Genomic DNA, 23,213 nt, shown 5'->3' on the forward strand with positions numbered 1-23,213 from the left:
GAGCTAGTGGTCAGTGATGAATGCATTCACTCCCATCACTGTAAGGCCAGCAGAACCCCTTCATCTTAATATTGATTAGATGGATGGTGCTATCCATGCCATATTTCATCTCCATAGACAGGTAAAATTGCAAAAAGAAACATGATGACCTATTTGTGATAAGGAGTGTACTTCCGGCACTTACTTCTGGTATTATCCCAGCTGTGATTGAAAACATACCTGTGTGTTAGCTGAACACCAGACAACTGTAGGAATACGGGTGTACATCAAAAAGATAAATCCAATATAGTCCAAAAAAAGAAAAAAGGTGGTGCTTACCATCCAATGAAAGTGTCATTTATCTAGTCCATAAAAGAGAGGAGCGGAAACCTTGTGTGGACAACAGCCGTTTTGTGCTTACTGCGCTTCAACGGGTCTAGTGGTAACTGGAAATGATGAGGTACGCTATTATAGGGAATACCTCACTGGTGATTCTAACAACAGCAAGAAGAAGAAACAACAAAGAAAATGAACCACAAAATGTTTAAAAATGTTAATCAGATATACACTACCTTTAAATAAAAACAACAGATATATAGTACACTTCTAGAGAAACACCGTCATATCTATTTTGTCACTTAGTCCGGAGAGACCCTGGACACTTTTTGCAACAGTATTACTGATGAGCAAGCATACTCGCATACATTTTCATGTTTGCTCGACGGGAGCTCGGGTGGACGATTGGCGCTCTTTACAGAGCCAATCAACATGCAAGGATTGTCTGCCACACACTATAATGCAGTAGCCATCTTGGTTGTGGTATTACAGTGATTGGCTGGCCACACAGCGTCATCAGGTCTATAAGAGACCTTGCGCCGCAATGCTCATCGCATTCAGTTTCTGATTCAGACAGTGTAGGGAGAGCTGCTGCCGAGATAGGGTAAAATTTGATAGATTATCTGTTAGTGTGGGTATGCCATCAGATTTGACACAAATCCAGCTAAACCAACAGTCCTTCCAAGGACTGATTACGGAGTATATAGATTGCAGTGCTAGGTAGGCAAGGGAGTGTATGTGGCTCTATACATGTCAGTGCAAGGGATGCAGGCACTGTATGTGGGTATATAGATATCATTGCACACATCATACAGTATATTGATATCATTGCATGCATCAAGAGGGTCCATTCCATTACTGTCTGCTGCTGCTGCCTATTACATATATACCTAGCCCCAGGTATCAGTGGCTAGGAAGAATTTTTTTGGCATCTTCATCCTGATTATTTTATTCCAAAGCAATCCAGAGCCCCCTTTTTTTCTTGTTCATAAATTGAACACTGTGTTATCTCTGTCAGATGCCTGAGCTATCTGTTGGCTACAAATTTGGGCTTTTCAGGCCACCATTTATAGCTGTCTGCTACCCTAGTTCTAAACACTACTTTGGGAAAAAAACAGGCCACATATTGAACATTGTGGTTTCTATGTCAGATACCTGATCTATCTGTGGGCTACAAATGTGGGCATTTCAGGCCTCCATTCCACTGCATTTGCTGTCTGTTACCCTAATTCTAAGCAGTATTTTGGGGTAAAAAATACAAAAATACAGGCCACATATTGAGCATTGTGGTACCTCTGTCAGACACCTGATCTATCTGTGAGCTACAAACTTAGGCATTTCAGACCAACGATCACCTTTTTTGTGGTGTGCTACCCTAGTTCTATGCAGTATTTTTCTGTTTAAATTAAAAAATATACAGGCTACATATTGAACACTGTGGTATCTCTGTAAAACGCCTCCTCTATGTAAGGGCTAAAAATTGTTTCATTTTAGGGCTTCTTTGAACTGGTTTTGCTGTATCTTACCCTAGTTACTAACAAAAGTTTTAAAAAGATTTTTTTTTTACCTACAGTTCAGATAATTTAAACTGTGACACACTAATCACATTTGTAGTGAACGTGGAAAATATTGTAGTAGTCAATTTAAATGGGCAAGACGCATGGCAAGGGATGGGGAAGTGGACGTGATGCTGATGGTGCATGCAGAGGCCAAGCTGAAATTGGGCCAAAACAAACACCTACATCTTCTCACTCGACCTTCCTGTCCCAATTACTAGGGGACCGCAGCACACCACTATTGAACCCAGAGCAATGTCAAAAGGTTGTTGGTTGGATAGCGGATAATGCTTATAGTCACTTTGTCAGCACCACCACCATGTCTTCCACACGGTCAAGTCTGAGTAGCCGTGAGTCTGGACCGCATATTACTCACCCTGATTCTCCTTCCTCCCACCATGCCGAGTGCACGGAGAAAACTGAACCCACACTTGGACACTCCAAAGAGCTGTTGACTTTTCCATTTATTGATTCGTGACTAGCAATGCCCAATTATTTGAACAGCCATGGTCACATGAAGGCGATGGTGGGAAAGTGTCACAAGAGGTGGACGATGATGAGACACAATTGCCAGAAAGTCAGGAGGAGCACCAGGGTGCGGATGTGGAAGATGAGGTGGTGGCTGATATAGTATCTGACCCAACCTGGCAGGAGGACATGCAGAGCGAGGACAGCAGCACAGATGGGTAAGGAGGCATAGCACCCCTAACAGCCAGGAAGAAGGAGTGTGGTGGCCACATACAGAAGGCATGCATCCGTTTCCCGTAACATGAACATGACAGAAGTTGCCAGTCCAACAGTTAGGTCTTCATGAGTCTGGTTGTTTTTTAAAGACTGCCGATAGCCCCAAACAGGACATTTGCACCACCTCCCATGCCCACATCAGCAGGGGTAGCAAAACTACCATCGTCACCACCACAGCATGATCAGGCACATGGCAGCAAAGCACCGACTTTGTGACCCGAACCAAAGGCTCCAGGAACAGTGTCTGCGGGTGACACCACTGCTTCTTCCACTGTTGTGTGTGCAAGCCATTCCCCTGTCCACAGTGCATGCTATTATGCCTCATTCCCTGCACCTGTCATTGCCCACAGTCAACTAGCACCATCATCAAGCATGTTCGAGTTCTTGTCCCAGCACAGACTTCAGTTGTCCATACCACAGTCATTGGAACGCAAGCCGAAATACATAGCCAATGCCCCACAGGCCACATTACTAAATCCACACATTTCTCATCTGCTTCCACTCGAAATGTTGCCTTTTAGGCTCATGGAGATGGAAACTTTCCACAACCTGATGGCGGCAGTGATCCAAAGGTAATCAGTCACCAGCCACCAATATGTCTCCTGGTGTGCCATCCCGGCATTACACAAGCACGTGTCCCACAACATTACCCGTGTTCTTAACAGTGCTGTTTCTGGGAAAGTCCACCTAACCAGGGACACATGGACAAGTGCAGTGGGCAGGGACGGTACATCTCACTGATGGCACACTGGGTTAACATAGTGGAAGCTGGGACCCAGTCAGACCTCGGGATGGAACACATCCTCCCGACACCGAGGATTGTGGCCCTACATCAATCAGGGTTGCCTTCTTCAACCTCCATCTCTGAAATGAGCACATAAGTCACAAGTTGGAGGCACTGCAGCACTGCTTGAGCCAAGCTGCAACAGGCTGTGTTAAAGCTAATCAGCTTAGGTGACAAACTGCTAAATGCTGAAGAGTTGTGAACAGCTCTGAAAGAGCAGTCGGATTTGTGGCTGACACCGCTGAACCTACAGCCAGACATGGTCGAGTGTGACAATGGCTAGAACCTGGTGGCGGATCTGAGGAGAGGCAAACTCACAAACGTACCGTGCCTGACCCATGTGCTTAACCTCGTCGTTCAATGGAGTGCTCAGTCAGAAGGCTAATAAATACAAATATAAAAAAATGACTGTCACAAGCAAACATAGACTAAATGTGAACAGGTGGTAACCTAGAGTCACCAACTCATGTACAATAAAATACATAAGGCAGCAATAAAGCTTGCAAACATGGAATATCAAAATTGAATTGCATTACTGCACTTGAAATATGAAAAATTTAGAAAGTTTAGCACATAAATTGGCCAATTCATGTGTACCTGGTAGCCACGATAAGGCATTTCTCATTTACCAGGACCGATCATTGTCATCCTCACTTAGAATAAAGTCTTCATCTGTATGGGAACCTGTGAGTCCTCTCTTTTGGATGTAACAGTCAGTTTTTTTATATTGATATTTGTATTCATTAGCTTTCTGACTGAACACTCCGCCTTTTAACTCCAGGCATTTTTAATCAAGACAGGACCCTACCACTCAACAGAGATGTAGCTTTTTAGTCAAAGAGAGGACTAACAGTTTCTCATACAGATGAAGATTTTATTCTAAGTGAGGATGGTATTGATAGGTCCTGGTAAATGAGAAAAACCTTTTTGTGGCTACCAGGTACAAATAAATTGGCCAATTTATGTGCTAAACTTTCTCAATCTTTTCATATTTCTAGTGCAGTAATGCAATTCAATTTTCATATTTCATGTTTGTAAGATTTGGCGCTACAGAGTGCTGCCTTATTTATTTTATTGAAAATGCTGATAGGCTGACACTTATAAAAATGAACAAGGGCTGGATTGGGCCAAACTTCTGTACACTACCAAATGATAACAGCGAAACATAACCTCCAATACAGTGTATGTTTTAGTAGGTGTATTCCCATGTACCTCTTCACAACCACACATGGGTATACGCTTCTTGATTTTGGCTATTTGGTGTTACCCTCCTCCTTCTCCTCATCCTCATCATCCCTCACCACTAGAACACCAGGGTGAATGTGTTCCGTGATGCTACAGCCTGTCTATTTTTTGCAAGGGTGTTTATGATGCCCGCAAATAAAAAAAAAAAAGAAAAAAAGTGTGCCCCCCCAGAGGGAAATGTTTGTTAGCCCATACACTTAGTGTATAGGCGTTCCAAGTATAGGAGACCCGCTCCATTAAATTGGGAATAGATTCATAGGAGGACATCCTCCACGTCTCTTCAGACAGCACCACTGGAACACCAGGGTGATCATATTCTGTGATGCAACAGTCACTCCATTTTTTAGCAAGGTTATTTATGATGCTCATTAAAAAAACAAAAAAATAAACAAATGTGTACTCTCCCAGGGGGAAATGTTTGTCAACCCATATGCTTAGTGTATAGGCATTCCAAGTATAGGAGACCTGCTCCTTTAAATTGGAATAGATTCATAGTAGGACATCCTCCATGTCTCTTCAGACACCACCACTAGAACACCAGGGTGAATGTATTCCGTGTTGCAATAGCCACTCCATTTTTTGGCAAGGGTGTTTATGATGCCCTTAAAAAAATGAAAAAAAGATGTGTCCTTCCCCCATGGGGAAAGGTTGGTCAGCCCATACACTCAGCGTATGGGCATTCCAAGTATAGGAAACCCGCTTCTTTAAATTGGGAACATTCTTTTCTGATGCCCTCCTCCACATCTCTTTCAAGGGACATCGGGTGCCACCTAATTTTTAGCAGGCCTTGCATTCATTGCATAGGCATACCCTTTGGGAGACCCACTTCCTTATAATAGGAACACTGTTTTCAGGAGGACCACCTCTATGTCTCTTCCAAGGCTTATTGGGGTGTGTGTGAATTTGGTGCAGGGAAGGCATTGCATATGCATAGGCAAACAGTATGGGAGTATCAAATGAATAATGTAAACTAGGTTTTCCTGTGGCCATACAGTACGTGGTCTCAAAGGCTTATTTGGGGTGCGTGTAACTTTGGGGCAGGGTAGGCCTTGCATTCAATGCATAAGCAAACACTATGAGAGACCAACTTTCTTATAATGGGAACATTTTTTCAGGAGGCCGTCCTTTACATCTCGTGAAAGGGGTATTGTAGTGCGTCCTAATTTTTGCCAGCCTAGCCACTCACTGCATATGCAATAACAGTATAGAAGACTCACTGTTTAATAATGGTCCTTTAAGAATAATAATGCCGCCTGATGCCACTATAAAAATAGGCTTTGTGACTTTAAGAGTCCCTCCTTAATAAATGAAGCAAGATGTGTCTGATGATGAGTCACACACCACATGGACAGCTAAGATTGTTAAATGTTACAATGACATTTCCCAGTGAATGCATTTGTATAGGTTTAAAGCAATGCTAGAGTTGAAAAATGCATAAAAAACGCTACGTGTGAACATAGCCCAAGTGCTGGAGATTCACTTTTTTGTGGAGGGGGTCTTTACTTTGCCTTACATATAAATTATTACCCTGGAAAGAATGTTCCTTAACATATTTAGAAGGAAAATCCATTTTGGTTTCGTTTTTGTATGTTTTAGTATGCGCCTGTAAAATTGGCATCACACTCTGACAACATTGGTCACAGCTGTGAGCTAGGAGTCAGAAATGCTTCCAGGGGTCTCCCCTTGATGTTCCCATGTCATTTGAGCACTGTTCCCATCACTTTCTGACCTTTTTAGACCCTAAAAAGACCCCCGGGGGATCGCAGCAAAAATGCTCGGGTTTCCCATAGACTCGAGTATTCCAGTTTGCTCAACCCGAGCAACGAGCACCCAAGCATTCTAGTGCTCACTATTAAGGAGCGAGTGTACTCATTGCTTGGGTGGTCTCCGACTATTTGTAACTGCTCGGAGATTCAGTCTTTGTTGACGCAGCTGCATGATTTACAGCTGCTAGCCACCCTGAGTACATGTCGGGGTTGCCTGGTTGCTAAGGGATCCCCACATGTATTCATCCTGTCTAGCAGCTGTAAATCATGCAGCTGAGGCAACGAAAACTAAATCTCCGAGCACTTACAAATACTTGGAGACCACCCGAGCGTGCTCGGGAAAACCCGAGCAACGAGTACACTCGCTCATCACTAGTGCTCACCCATCACTAAACAGTAACCTATGGAGATCGCCCCCTTGTGGAGGCAAATGAACCTGTTCCAATCCTGCAAATGTGAGCAAGTCTGGATTCCCTGCATGTTTTTCTTGCATGTGATCAATAAGCCGCCTGGAACCTTTTTCTGTAATGATGGATCTAGAGTGTTCATGGAAACAGACAAACAAAGGAAGAATGGTCTTACCGATATAAAAGAAACTACAGGGACAAAAGATAACATATACTACCAAGCAAGTTCTACACGAGATGAAATCCTGGACTTGGTGAGTAATGTGTCCAATTTTAAGAATCTTATCAGTTACAAGGAACTGGCAAAATGAGCACTGACCACATTTAAAGGGAACCTGTCACCCCGAAAATCGCGGGTGAGGTAATCCCACCGGCATCAGGGGCTTATCTACAGCATTCTGTAATGCTGTAGATAAGCCCCCGATGTTACCTGAAAGAGGAGAAAAAGACGTTAGATTATACTCACCCAGGGGCGGTCCCGCTGCTGGTCAGGTCGGATGGGCGTCTCCGGTCCGCTCCGGCGCCTCCTATCTTCTTTCCATGACGTCCTCTTCTGATCTTCAGCCACGGCTCCGGCGCAGGCGTACTTTGCTCTGCCCTCTTGAGGGCAGAGGATAGTACTGCAGTGCGCAGGCGCCGGAAAGGTCAGAGGCCCGGCGCCTGCGCACTGCAGTACTTTGTCTGCCCTCAACAGGGCAGAGCAAAGTACGCCTGCGCCGGAGCCGTGGCTGAAGATCAGAAGAGGACGTCATGGAAAGAAGATAGGAGGCCCCGCAGCGGACCGGAGACGCCCATCCGACCTGACCAGCAGCGGGACCGCCCCTGGGTGAGTATAATCTAACGTCTTTTTCTCCTTTTTCAGGTAACATCGGGGGCTTATCTACAGCATTACAGAATGCTGCAGATAAGCCCCTGATGCCGGTGGGCTTACCTCACCCGCGATTTTCGGGGTGACAGGTTCCCTTTAAAGTTGCCTTTAGGTTTGCAGCTGTCTGACCAATTGCTCCATGTGGATTGTAACCGATTTCGTACGAATTGATCCATTAAGTTAGTACTCCTTTTATTTGCAATTAAAGGTCTGCGAGACTTATTATCTCTGTCAAATCTGCGTCTTTACCCAGTTTTTATTTACGGCTGCCATAATGTAACTATCCATTGAGCCAAATTGAAAACTGAATACAAATCATTTTCCCTTTGGAACAACCTAGTCACTGTTCACACCTGATAAATCCCTTTGGGACAGAGCTGCAGCTCTATTCATTGCTTCATCCAGGGACTTAGATGGAAAACCCCTTTTAGCTAATTTGACCTTGAGGTCAAAAGCTTGTTCCAAAAATCGTGTGTGAATGCTGTTTATCCATCTCAACCTCAGAAACTGGCTGTAGGGTAAGGCTATTTTTGTATGAGGTGGATCTGCACTGGAAAAGTGTAGGAAGGAATTAGAAGCAGTGTGTTTACTATGTACTTCTGTCCAAGAACATCAACTCAGGCTCCCCAAAGACGGAGGTGAACTTCATGTTCATGGTGTTCTCAGTGTTTAAATAGTGGACAAAATCCCGTAACAATGCCTCAGTACCTGCCCATACAATGAAAATATCATCCACACATAAATACTACCTGTAGGGACTCCTATAGGGAGCAATAGAGTATAATAGTTTGCACTTACATTCTCTCCTGGTGAAGGGTTTAGTAAAGTCATTCGAATACACTCCTGATAATAGATAATGCTTATTGTAATTACGCCCACTAATATTTAATGATAACAAGAGTATATTATTGTTTTTAACTTGTTGATAATAAGTTATATTTTAGTATATATTGAGCAATATTTAATTCTCGATACAGTAAATGACAGCCTGCTCTGCACACACATGCTGCAAAGAAGGCTATCAATCCATGTGCCATGGAGTTATCACAGCTTGCTCTGCTCTCAATATAGTGACTGCTAACTGTAACCACTCCCTTTACCACCCCTATAACTGTAAGCAAGCAGCTGCAAAGAGAATAACTTAATTTTCAATTTTTTTAATTGAGGGTATACTTACCAAGCTTAATTTATTCATTGAGCCATAGCTTTTTGATTCTTCTGTCATTATGGCCAAGTGAGGGGGTTGGTTTTAGCAGGAAAAGTTGTATTTTTGAAAGACACCATTGGTTTTACCATGTTATGTACTAAAAAACAGGAAAAAAATTCCAAGTGCGATGAAATTGCAAAAAAAAAAATGCAATCCCACACTGGTTTTTTATTTGGCTTTTTTACTAGGTTCACTAAATGCTAAAACTGACCAGCCATTATGATTCTCCAGGACTTTATGAGTTCATAGACACCCATGGGGGTCTCCATTTTTCGTGATCTTGGGTTAGGTGAGGGCTTTTTTTTTGTGTGCCGAGATGATGTTTTAATAATACCATTTTGGTGCAGATACAATCTTTTGATCGCCCATTATTGCATTTTAATGCAATGTCGCCGCGGCCAAAAGAATTTAATTCTGGCGTTTTTACTTTTTTACTCGCTACACCGTTTAGCAATCAGGTTAATCCTTTTATTTTATTGATAGACTTGTGTGATTCTGAATGCGACGGTACCAGGTACGGACTGGAGCTGATATCCATCCATGGCATTTGAAATCACACAGGCCCATGTTGTCACTATTTCCAAGCACAAGATGGGAATATATTACTAATATTACCCTACATGGAGGAAGGCAAGATTTACTACAAGACCAATATTTCTAATGATACCTCCATCATAATGCTTAACAGAGAACACTGATTCTGTTAATAACGTAGCAGACAAAGAGGCCCACAACCAGACAGGCCCTTCTGGCATTTGCGAGATGGCCGGTCCGGCCCTGGACGGTACCAAATATGTGTATTTTGATTTTTCTTTATTGTTTTATTTTGAATGTGGCGAAAGGGGGATGATTTGAACTTTTATTTTTTTAACCTTTTTTATATTTTTAAAAACATTTGTTTCACTTTTGGCATGCTTTAATAGTCTCCATGGGAGACTAGAAGCTGCCACAACCCGGTCGGCTCTGCTACATAGAGGCGAAGATCAGATTGCCTCTATGTAGTAGAATTACTTATTTGTGTTGAGTGCTGACCACTGGGTAGCGCTTACATCAATCCAGCAGTCAGGGCCGGCGTCAGCACCCGGCGCACCTGGGCAAATGCCGGGGCCCTGGGGAGAGAGGGGGGCCCACTCACGCTGTCATAGATACAGCTGGGAGAGCAGAGCAGGAGATAACATGCTCTCTCCGCCCACAAAGTCACTGCTGGCTGCGTTCTCTTAACCCCTATGTGCCAGCTCTGACACAAGCATCTTCTCACTCAGTCAGTGCAGCCAGGCAGCTGAGGCAGGCACACATAGGGGTTAAGAGAAGGCAGCCAGTGTGACATTGTTTGTGGGCGGAGAGAGCACGTTCTCTGCTCTGCTCTGGCCCCTGGCTGGCTGCAGTGCCCGTGCTGCTGAAGTTATGAGGCAGATTCAGGAGGAGCTCCTAGTCCTACCAGTGCCTGAGTGAGTGGCGCTGCTATATACTACGTGGGCTGCGCTGCTATATACTACGTGGGCTGCGCTGCTATATACTACGTGGGCTGCGCTGCTATATACTACGTGGGCTGCGCTGCTATATACTACGTGGGCTGCGCTGCAATATACTATGTGGGCTGCGCTGCTATATACTACATGGGCTGCGCTGCTATATACTACGTGGACTGCGCTGCTATATACTACGTGGGCTGCTATATACTACGTGGGCTGCGCTGCTATATACTACGTGGGCTGTGCTATATACTACATGGGCTGCTATATGCTACGTGGGCTGCTATATACTACATGGGCTGCTATATACTACGTGGGCAGTGTTATATACTACATGGCTGTGTTTATATGCGATCATGAATCGGAGTATGTGTTAAGGGGGGGGCCCACTGAGACTCTTTCGCCCGGGGCCCTCAAAAACCTGGAGCCGGCCCTGCCAGCAGTGACAACCATAGAGGTCCCAGGGAGACCTCTGGTTGCCATCCCAATGAACCAGTGACCAGTGACCAGGTGATGCAGGTCATTGGTGGGCGAATTTCCAGCCCAATGGCCAGCAGCATGAGTTAAATGCCACTGTCAGCGTTTGACAGTGGCATTTAATGGGTTAACCCTTTTCTGGCATTGGACATACTATTTCGCCCATGTGACCTGGGACTTAATTCCCATAGATGGAAAAGCACGTCATAGGCGATCAGCCGCGCTCACGATGAGCTCATTCACAGCTGACACCCGGCACTAAGTGCCAGGAGCAGTCACGGACCACTCACGGCACTTTGACCCCTGGAACACTGAGTTCAAACATGATCACAGCATTCCGGAGCTGGCAGAAGCACTGACAGCCCTATTGCCTTTGGATCAGCGACCCCTCTGTATGACGCTGTGTCCCAATCGCAGCCATGGAGACCCTATGTCGTTATGATTACATCCGGTGTCCAGACCTGAGAGACTTCCTGTCATGAGCAGTGATGACCAGGAAGTCTTTCAGGTCAGTGTAATAGAAACTGCAGCGCTGACAGCGTCTATAGCATGCAGATCTGCATGCTATAGAAGCGATCGGCCTGCAAAAAATCATTGTCCCATAATGGGATAATGTGTAAAAGTAAGAATAAATACAATAATAATAATAATAATTGCAAAAATATTTTAGCAAAATAAATACAAATAATAATAAAAATCAATATTTATTCCATCAATAAATAAATATTTCAGTTAAAAATCTAAACAATAAAAGTACACATATTTAGTATTGCCGCATCCGTAACGACCCGACCTATAAAACTGTCCCACTAGTTAAACTAGTCAACACCATTAGGAAAAAAAAACAATGCTTTATCATCATAATGCCGAACAAAAAGTGGAATAACATGCAATCAAAAAGACGGATATAAAGGTACAGCTGAAAACGTTATCTTGTCCTGTAATAAACAAGCTGTCACATAGCTCCATCACCAGAAAAATAAAAAAGTTATAGCTGTCAGAATAAAGCAATGCAAAAATAATTATTTTTCACATAAAATATTTTTTTTTGTATAAAAACGCCAAAATATAAAAAAGATACATATGAGGCATCCCTGTCATCATACTGATCCAAATAATAAAACTGCTTTATCAATTTTACAACATGTAGAACGGTATAAACGCCCCCTCAAAAAGAAATTCATGAATTGCTGGTTTTTCTTAATTCTGCCTCACAAAAATCAGAACAAAAAGCGATCAAAAAGTGTCATGTGCCCGAAATAAATGTAAATAAAAACATTAACTTGTCCTGCAAAAAACAAGACCTCAGATGACTAGGTGGGCCAAAATATATAAAAATTATAGCTCTCAAAATGTGGTGATGCAAAACAATTTTTTGCAATAAAAAGCGTCTTTTAGTGTGTGACGGCTGCCAATCATAAAAATCCGCTAGAAACCCCGCTATAAAGGTAAATCAAACTCCGCTTCATCACCCCATTAGTTAGGGAAACAAAAAAATAAAAAAATGTATTTATTTCCATTTTCCCATTGGGGTTAGGGCTAGGGTTAGGGTTAGGACTAGGGTTAGGGCTAGGGTTAGGGTTAGGGCTAGTGTTAGGGTTAGGGCTAGGGTTAGAGCTAGGGTTAGGGTTAGGGTTGGGGCTAGGGTTAGGGTTAATAGTTAATCAAATCCCCCTTTATCACCCACTTAGTTAGGGAAAAATAATAAAATAAAAAAGAGTATTTATTTTCATTTTCCCATTAGGGTTAGGGTTAGGATTAGGGTTAGGGCTAAAGCTAGGTTTAGGGTTGGGGTTAAAGTTAGGATTACTGTTATTGTTAAGATTAGGGTTATGGTTGGGATTAGGGGTAAGGGTGTGTTATGGTTAGGTTTGTGGTGATGGTTAGGGTTGGCATTAGAGTTAGAGGTGTTGGAGTTAGGGTTGGAGTTAGAATCGGGGGGGTTCCACTGTTTAGGCACATCAAGGGCTCTCCAAACATGACATGGCATCTGATCTCAATTCCAGCAAAATTCTGCATTGAAAAAGTCAAACAGTGCTCCTTTCCTTCAGAGCTCTGCCATGCGCCCAAATAGTGGTTTACTCCCACACATGGGGTATCAGCATCCTCAGGACAAACTGTGAAACAACTTTTGGTTTCCAATTTCTCCTGTTACCTTTGGGAAAATAAAAAATTAGGGGCAAAAACATCATTTTGTGAAAAAAATGTGATTTTTTTATTTTTACGGATCTACATTATAAACTTCTGTGAAGCACTTTGGGGTTCAAAGTGCTCACCACTAGGGTTGAGCGAAACGGGTCGTTCATTTTCAAAAGTCGCCGACTTTTGGCAAAGTCGGGTTTCATGAAACCCGATCCGACCCCTGTACGGGGTCGGCCATGCGGTACGCGACTTTCGCGCCAAAGTCGCGTTTCAATGACGCGAAAAGCGCCATTTCTCAGCCAATGAAGGTAAACGCAGAGTGTGGGCAGCGTGATGACATAGGTCCTGGTCCCCACCATCTTAGAGAAGGGCATTGCAGTGATTGGCTTGCTGTCTGCGGCGTCACAGGGGCTATAAAAGGGAGTTCCCGCCGACCGCCATGTTACTGCTGCTGATCTGAGCTTAGGGAGAGGTTGCTGCCGCTTCGTCAGAAGCAGGGATAGCGTTAGGCAGGGTCCATTAACCACCAAACCGCTTGTGCTGTAGCGATTTCCACTGCCCAACACCACCTTCGGTGTGCAGGGACAGTGGAAGCTACATTTTTTTTTTTTTTCCCCCTCAGCGCTGTAGCTCATTGGGCTGCCCTAGAAGGCTCCCTGATAGCTGCATTGCTGTGTGTACGCCGCTGTGCAAACCAACTGCTTTTTTCAAAGCACAAATCCTCTTGTTCCTTCCTTTCTGCACAGCTATCTTTTTTGTTTGTACACACTTTTTATTTAATTTGTGCATCAGTCCACTCCTTATTGCTGCCTGCCATACCTGGCTGAGATTACTGCAGGGAGATAGTAATTGAAGGACACTCCCTGTTTTTTTTGTGGGAGATTAAGATTGACATTTCTGCTAGAGTGCCATCCCTGTCTGTGTCATCTCTCACTCAGTGGGCCATAGAAAGCCTATTTATTTTTTTGCTTGATTTGGGTTATAAAATCTACCTGAAAAAATCACTACATCAATCAGTGGGAGAAAAATATTGGCCTCAGGGCTTGTGTGCCACTCTTGACTCCTGTGTGTGCCATCTCTCAGTTAGTGGGCCATAGAAAGCCTATTTATTTTTTTGCTTGATTTGGGTTATAAAATCTACCTGAAAAAATCACTACATCAATCAGTGGGAGAAAAATATTGGCCTCAGGGCTTGTGTGCCACTCCTGACTCCTGTGTGCATCATCACTCACTCAGTGGGCCATAGAAAGCCCATTTTTTTTTTTTTTTGCTTTATTTGGGTTCTAAATTCTACCTGAAAAAATCAATAAATCAATCAGTGGGAGATTAATATTGGCCTTTGGGCTTGTGTGCCAGTCCTAAGCCTGCCATCTCTCTCTCTCAGATAGTGGGCCATAGAAAGCCTATTTATTTATTTTTTTATTGGGTTTATAAATTTTCCCTGGAACCAAAAAAAAAAAAGTGGGAGATTAATATTGGCCTCTGGGCTTGTGTGCCAGTCCTGAGCGTGCCATCTCTCTCACAAATAGTGGGCCATAGAAAGCCTATTTATTTTTTTGCTTGATTTGGGTTCTAAAATGTACCTGAAAAAATCACTACATCAATCAGTGGGAGAAAAATATTGGCCTCAGGGCTTGTGTGCCACTCCTGACTTCTGTGTGCATCATCACTCACTCAGTGGGCCATAGAAAGCCCATTTTTTTTTTTTTTGCTTTATTTGGGTTCTAAATTCTACCTGAAAAGATCAATAAATCAATCAGTGGGAGATTAATATTGGCCTTTGGGCTTGTGTGCCAGTCCTAAGCGTGCCATCTCTCTCTCTCAGATAGTGGGCCATAGAAAGCCTATTTATTTTTATTTTTTTTTATTGGGTTTATAAATCTTCCCTGGAAAAAAAAAAAAAGTGGGAGATTAATATTGGCCTCTGGGCTTGTGTGCCAGTCCTGAGCGTGCCATCTCTCTCACAAATAGTGGGCCATAGAAAGCCTATTTATTTATTTTTTTTGGTTTTATAAATTCTCCCTTAAAAAAAAAAGGGAGATTAATATTGGCCTTTGGGCTTGTGTGCCAGTCCTAAGCGTGCCATCTCTCTCTGTCTCTCAGATAGTGGGCCATAGAAAGCCTATTTATTATTTTTTTTATTGGGTTTATAAATTTTCCCTGGAACAAAAAAAAAAAAGTGGGAGATAAATATTGGCCTCTGGGCTTGTGTGCCACTCCTGACTCCTGTGTGCGTCATCTCTCACTCAGTGGGCCATAGAAAGCCTTTTTTTGTTTTATTTGTTTTCTAAATTCTCCCTGAAAAAATCATTTTATTTTATTTGGTTTCTAAATTCTTCCTGAAAAAATCATTTTATTCTATTATTTTTTTTTCCTAAAGTCTCCCTGAAAAAAAAAAAAAAAAAAAAATCAGTGGGAGATTAATATTGCCCTTTCTGCTTGTGTGCCAGTCTTGACTCGTGGGTGTGCCATCTCTCTCTCTCTCTCCAATTGTGGGCCATAGAAAGCCTATTATTTTTTTAGCTTGATTTGGGTTCCAAAATCTACCTGAAAAAATCACTACATCAATCAGTGGGAGATACATATTGGCCTCTGGGCTTGTGTGCCACTCCTGACTCCTGTGTGCATCATCTCTCACTCAGTGGGCCATAGAAAGCCTTTTTTTGTTTTATTTGTTTTCTAAATTCTCCCTGAAAAAATCATTTTATTTTATTTGGTTTCTAAATTCTTCCTGAAAAAATCATTTTATTCCATTATTTTTTTTCCTAAAGTCTCCCTGAAAAAAAAAAAAAAAAAACAAATCAGTGGGAGATTAATATTGCCCTTTCTGCTTGTGTGCCAGTCTTGACTCCTGGGTGTGCCATCTCTCTCTCTCTCTCCAATTGTGAGCCATAGAAAGCCTATTATTTTTTTAGCTTGATTTGGGTTCCAAAATCTACCTGAAAAAATCACTACATCAATCAGTGGGAGATGAATATTGGCCTCTGGGCTTGTGTGCCACTCCTGACTCCTGTGTGCGTCATCTCTCACTCAGTGGGCCATAGAAAGCCTTTTTTTGTTTTATTTGTTTTCTAAATTCTCCCTGAAAAAATCATTTTATTTTATTTGGTTTCTAAATTCTTCCTGAAAAAATAATTTTATTCTATTATTTTTTTTTCCTAAAGTCTCCCTGAAAAAAAAAAAAAAATCAGTGGGAGATTAATATTGCCCTTTCTGCTTGTGTGCCAGTCTTGACTCCTGGGTGTGCCATCTCTCTTTCTCTCTCCAATTGTGGGCCATAGAAAGCCTATTATTTTTTTAGCTTGATTTGGGTTCCAAAATCTACCTGAAAAAATCACTACATCAATCAGTGGGAGATAAATATTGGCCTCTGGGCTTGTGTGCCACTCCTGACTCCTGTGTGCGTCATCTCTCACTCAGTGGGCCATAGAAAGCCTTTTTTTGTTTTATTTGTTTTCTAAATTCTCCCTGAAAAAATCATTTTATTTTATTTGGTTTCTAAATTCTTCCTGAAAAAATCTTTTTATTCTATTATTTTTTTTTCCTAAAGTCTCCCTGAAAAAAAAAAAAAATCAAATCAGTGGGAGATTAATATTTACATTTGTGCTTCAGTGACAGTCCTGCGTGTGTGGCATCTCTCTCATTTGTTGCCACCAACAACAGAGTGTGTAACATTGTGCCTGATTTTCGTTGTGGTCTCACTCACCTGTAAAGGGGTAGCTAAATCATACTGAAGTTATAGCTCACCGTGTAATTTGTGTGACAGCAACAAATACCGTTAGTTTGTTTACGTTTTTAAAACAATGAGGAAGTATGGTGGAAGAGGTCGTGGCCGGGGGCGTTCATTGTCAGCTGGTAATGAGGGTAGTGGTAGTGGTGGAGCATCAGCTGATCGTGGGAAAAAAAATATTGCACCTAAGTCTGGAGCTGTGGAGCCAGGTTCGTCGTCAGGCTACACAAGGCCTCGAACACTCCCTTTTCTGGGAGTAGGAAAACCGCTTTTAAAGCCGGAGCAGCAAGAGCAAGTTTTGGCTTATCTTGCTGACTCAGCCTCTATCTCTTTTGCCTCCTCTCGTGAAACTGGTAAATGTCAAAGCAGCGCGTCGTTAGTGGATGTTCACGGTCAGGGACAAGTCGCTTCCTTGTCCTCTTCAGCAAAAACAACAACAGAGAAGAATGCAGCAGGCGACACAACGGGTTACTCCATGGAGCTCTTTACACATACCGTCCCTGGCTTAGAAAGTGAAGCAGTTAACAGTCCATGCCCATTAGAAGTTGAATCTGACATGGAGTGCACTGATGCACAGCCACAGCCAGACTACTATGCTGGTCCTTTGACTCAGACCACAACATTGCCCTCGCAGGGTAATGATCAAGAATCAGACCCTGATGAGACTATGTTGCCCCATCACGAACGCTATACCACCGACCGACACGGTGACACAGACGAAGTTGCACACGAGCTACAAGAAGAGGTAATAGATGACCCAGTTCTTGACCCCGATTGGCAGCCATTGGGGGAACAGGGTGCAGGCGGCAGCAGTTCTGAAGCGGAGGAGGAGGGGCCGCAGCAGGCATCAACATCGCAACAGGTTCCATCTGCCGGGCCCGTATCTTGCCCAAAACGCGTGGCAAAGCCAAAACCTGTTGGAGGACAGCGTGGCCATCCGGTTAAAGCTCAGTCTGCAATGCCTGAAAAGGTATCCGATGCTAGAGAGAGTGCAGTCTGGCATTTTTTTAAACAACATCCAATTGATCAGCGCAAAGTCATCTGTCAAAAATGTTCAACTACCTTAAGCAGAGGACAGAATCTGAAAAGTCTCAATACAAGTTGCATGCATAGACATTTAACCACCATGCATTTGCAAGCCTGGACTAACTACCAAACGTCCCTTAAGGTTGTAGCACCCTCGGCCAATGAAGCTAGTCAGCAACGCAACATCCCTTCCGGCAGTGTAGGGCCACCATTTTCCGCACCACCTGCAGTATCTGTGCAGGTTTCTTTGCCAGGCCAAAGCAGTCAGGGTCAGGGAATCACCAGTTTCGTAGTAGGAAACACTGCATCTAGGGCACCGGCGGCAACAATACCATCTCCCACCGTCTCTCAGTCTGCCATGTCCACCGGCACCCCCGCTAGTTCCACGATCTCCAGCTCTCCAGTCCAGCTCACCCTACATGAGACTATGGTTAGAAAAAGGAAGTACTTAGCCTCGCATCCGCGTACACAGGGTTTGAACGCACACATAGCTAGACTAATCTCGTTAAAGATGATGCCCTACCGGTTAGTTGAAAGCGAAGCTTTCAAAGCCCTGATGGACTACGCTGTACCACGCTACGAGCTACCCAGTCGACACTTTTTTTCCAGAAAAGCCATCCCAGCCCTCCACCAGCATGCTAAAGAGCGCATCGTCCATGCACTCAGGCAATCTGTGAGCACAAAGGTGCACCTGACAACAGATGCATGGACCAGTAGGCATGGCCAGGGACGTTACGTGTCCATCACGGCACACTGGGTAAATGTGGTGGATGCAGGGTCCACAGGGGACAGCAAGTTTGGGACAGTTCTGCCTAGCCCACGGTCTAGGAAACAATTGGCTGTAGCCGTTCGCACCCCCTCCTCCTCCTCCTCGTCCTCCTGCAGAAGCGAGAGCTCGTCCACAGACCGCAGTCGCACAACCACTCCATCCGCAGCTGCCACTGTTGCACACCAGGTCTCCCATTATGGGGCAGCTACTGGCAAACGTCAGCAGGCTGTATTGGCTATGAAGTGTTTGGGCGACAACAGACACACCGCGGAAGTTCTGTCCGAGTTCTTGCAGAAAGAAACGCAGTCGTGGCTGGGCACTGTAGATCTTGAGGCAGGCAAGGTAGTGAGTGATAACGGAAGGAATTTCATGGCTGCCATCTCCCTTTCCCAACTGAAACACATTCCTTGCCTGGCTCACACCTTAAACCTGGTGGTGCAGTGCTTCCTGAAAAGTTATCCGGGGTTATCCGACCTGCTCCTCAAAGTGCGTGGACTTTGCTCACATATCCGCCGTTCGCCCGTACACTCCAGCCGTATGCAGACCTATCAGCGTTCTTTGAACCTTCCCCAGCATCGCCTAATCATAGACGTTGCAACAAGGTGGAACTCAACACTGCACATGCTTCAGAGACTGTGCGAACAGAGGCGGGCTGTTATGTTTTTGTGGGAGGATACACATACACGGGCAGGCAGTAGGATGGCAGACATGGATTTGTCAGGTGTGCAGTGGTCGAAGATTCAAGACATGTGTCAAGTCCTTCAGTGTTTTGAGGAATGCACACGGCTGGTTAGTGCAGACAACGCCATAATAAGCATGAGCATCCCCCTAATGCGTCTGCTGATGCAAAGTTTGACGCACATAAAGGATCAGGCGTCTGCAGCTGAGGAAGAGGAAAGCCTTGATGACAGTCAGCCATTGTCTGGCCAGGGCAGTGTACAGGACGAGTTAGCGGGCGAAGAGGAGGAGGAGGACGAGGAGGATGATGGGGATGATTATATTTTTAATGAGGAAGCTTTTCCGGGGCCACTGGAAATTGGTGGCGCAGCAAGGCCGGGTTCTGGTTTTTGGAGGGACACAAGTGACGTGGATTTGCCTGAAACTGCCCCTCAACCAAGCACAACCGCACAACCACTTGCAAAATTATCTCACAGCTCCACCAATGTTTAGTCTATGCGCTGACATCCTTCAATGCCTGCCACTGACAATACCATTGTATTGACATTTTTGTTATGTTAGGCCTTCGATGCCTGTCTGTGGTCACTCCTTCCACTAGGCCTCCACTGACCACACCACTGCTGCCCGTGTACCCCTGGAACCAATTTAAAATTGCCTACAGCCAGCCCAATATTTTTATTTTAGGCCTTCGATGCCTGTCTGCGGTCACTCCTTCCACTAGGCCTCCACTGACCACACCACTGCTGCCCGTGTACCCCTGGAACCAATTTAAAATTGCCTACAGCCATGTGTTATTATTTTAGGCCTTCGATGCCTGTCTGCAGTCACTCCTTCCACTAGGCCTCCACTGACCACAGCACTGCTGCCCGTGTACCCCTGGAACCAATTTAAAATTGCCTACAGCCAGCCCAATTTTTTTATTTTAGGCCTTCGATGCCTGTCTGCGGTCACTCCTTCCACTAGGCCTCCACTGACCACACCACTGCTGCCCGTGTACCCCTGGAACCAATTTAAAATTGCCTACAGCCATGTGTTATTATTTTAGGCCTTCGATGCCTGTCTGCGGTCACTCCTTCCACTAGGCCTCCACTGACCACACCACTGCTGCCCGTGTACCCCTGGAACCAATTTAAAATTGCCTACAGCCATGTGTTATTATTTTAGGCCTTCGATGCCTGTCTGCGGTCACTCCTTCCAATAGGCCTCCACTGACCACACCACTGCTGCCCGTGTACCCCTGGAACCAATTTAAAATTGCCTACAGCCATGTGTTATTATTTTAGGCCTTCGATGCCTGTCTGCGGTCACTCCTTCCACTAGGCCTCCACTGACCACACCACTGCTGCCCGTGTACCCCTGTAACCAATTTAAAATTGCCTACAGCCATGTGTTATTATTTTAGGCCTTCGATGCCTGTCTGCGGTCACTCCTTCCACTAGGCCTCCACTGACCACACCACTGCTGCCCGTGTACCCCTGGAACCAATTTAAAATTGCCTACAGCCATGTGTTATTATTTTAGGCCTTCGATGCCTGTCTGCGGTCACTCCTTCCACTAGGCCTCCACTGACCACACCACTGCTGCCCGTGTACCCCTGTAACCAATTTAAAATTGCCTACAGCCATGTGTTATTATTTTAGGCCTTCGATGCCTGTCTGCGGTCACTCCTTCCACTAGGCCTCCACTGACCACACCACTGCTGCCCGTGTACCCCTGGAACCAATTTAAAATTGCCTACAGCCATGTGTTATTATTTTAGGCCTTCGATGCCTGTCTGCGGTCACTCCTTCCACTAGGCCTCCACTGACCACACCACTGCTGCCTGTGTACCCCTGGAACCAATTTAAAATTGCCTACAGCCATGTGTTATTATTTTAGGCCTTCGATGCCTGTCTGCGGTCACTCCTTCCACTAGGCCTCCACTGACCACACCACTGCTGCCCGTGTACCCCTGGAACTAATTTAAAATTGCCTACAGCCATGTGTTATTATTTTAGGCCTTCGATGCCTGTCTGCGGTCACTCCTTCCAATAGGCCTCCACTGACCACACCACTGCTGCCCGTGTACCCCTGGAACCAATTTAAAATTGCCTACAGCCATGTGTTATTATTTTAGGCCTTCGATGCCTGTCTGCGGTCACTCCTTCCACTAGGCCTCCACTGACCACACCACTGCTGCCCGTGTACCCCTGGAACCAACATCAGAAAATATAAAAATAAGTATTTTGCTTATAAAAAAGAAAATGCTGGAGAGATATCAAATGCAGACATTTTAACATTAAAAACAAACACATACAACAAAAATCTGGTACAGTACTAAAAATGGCCACCAGCTACAATAACTTTCTCCTGCAAGTAGTTAACTGAAAGGTTTTTTCAATTTTAAACACAGATATGGCATCCACCGAGTGTTGTCCTGTCGCGTCTTCTTTATATTATTGCCAAGAAGATGCAAAACAATGAAAATAATAAAATCATTATTTACCAAAAAAATAGAGTAAGTCAAAACCACATTGCAAATAAACATTCATTACAAATAAAGAAGCAGGGCGCGTCCGAGGGTGAGTATATACCTAATAAGAATATAATCACCCTCGGACGCGCCCTGCTTCTTTCCGACAGCCTTCCTTCCTAAGAATCAGCCCTTCCGTGGTGTAGAGAGAGGGTTTGTTACACTCCAAGGTGTTCCCCAGGTTGCCTTTCCTGAGCTTCGATCTTCTGGCTCTCGTTTAGTAGTTGTTGGAAACTACGCTGCATTAGGCCTATATAACAAAGCAAGAAAATCTGCATAAAGCGTGTAAATCTAGCAGATAATACCACTAACAATAGGAGAAAAAAGCACAAAGTGGAAGATAAAACATAACTTTTAATACTCAAAAGTAGCTAAAAGCAGTCATCCAAGTGAACATATAATACGGGACCCTGTCACCACCATATAAAATGGACATAGAGAGATGACAGGTCCTACACAGGATTAAAAGTTTCCAGCAATATATGCGGAATCAATCCGGGATAAAGTATCCAAAAGAAGCTGTTCAACAATCTATAAGACAGCAACTAACTCTATACCACCGGACGCATATAGACACAATAAACAGTAGTCAGAATGTACTGTAAAATATGCTTACTGTACTAATAAATAAACAGGAATGGTCTCACCAATTCCGTGGGCAGGCAAGGGAGCACCGGATATTCTTTTAGTCAAGCGGACATCCGGACCGTGAAGAGATGACAGTCCCTATGTCAATCCCTAGGGGGCTACGATAAACTATCCCCCAAGCTCCCGCCCTTACAAGGGCAGTCCACATCTACCCCTGTAAACACATATGCCCTGCACTCTCCCTGTGTTGTCCTGACGCGTTTCTTCCAAGCTCAAGTCATCAGGGGACTCGCTTGTGTAAGGGGATTAAGTGCAAATAACAGAGGGACAAAAGGTCCTGCCCCCCCTCTATGCTGTCCTGCCGGATTGATTCCGCATATATTGCTGGAAACTTTTAATCCTGTGTAGGACCTGTCATCTCTCTATGTCCATTTTATATGGTGGTGACAGGGTCCCGTATTATATGTTCACTTGGATGACTGCTTTTAGCTACTTTTGAGTATTAAAAGTTATGTTTTATCTTCCACTTTGTGCTGCATTAGGCCTACAAATTGGGTATGGGGTGTAGAGAGATGGTGTGTTCCACTCCAAGGTGTTCTCCAGGTTGCCTTTCCTGAGCTTCGATCTTCCGGCTCTCGTTTAGTAGTTGTTGGAAACTACGCTGCATTAGGCCTACAAATTGGGTATGGGGTGTAGAGAGATGGTGTGTTCCACTGTAGAGAGATGGTGTGTTCCACTCCAAGGTGTTCCCCAGGTTTCCTCGCCAATGCTTCGATCATCATGCTCTCGTTTAGTAGTTGTTGGAAACTACGCTGCATTAGGCCTACAAATTGGGTATGGGGTGTAGAGAGATGGTGTGTTCCACTCCAAGGTGTTCTCCAGGTTGCCTTTCCTGAGCTTCGATCTTCCGGCTCTCGTTTAGTAGTT

General features: G+C 44.3%; 1 pseudogene; it reads left to right on the forward strand.

Annotated features, from left to right (window-relative positions):
- LOC138671702 (piwi-like protein 1) overlaps positions 1-23,213 on the forward strand; it is a 97,188-nt pseudogene that overhangs the window by 87 nt on the left and 73,888 nt on the right.

Source organism: Ranitomeya imitator, chromosome 3 (assembly GCF_032444005.1).
Source record: "Ranitomeya imitator isolate aRanImi1 chromosome 3, aRanImi1.pri, whole genome shotgun sequence".
Taxonomy (NCBI): domain Eukaryota; kingdom Metazoa; phylum Chordata; class Amphibia; order Anura; family Dendrobatidae; genus Ranitomeya; species Ranitomeya imitator.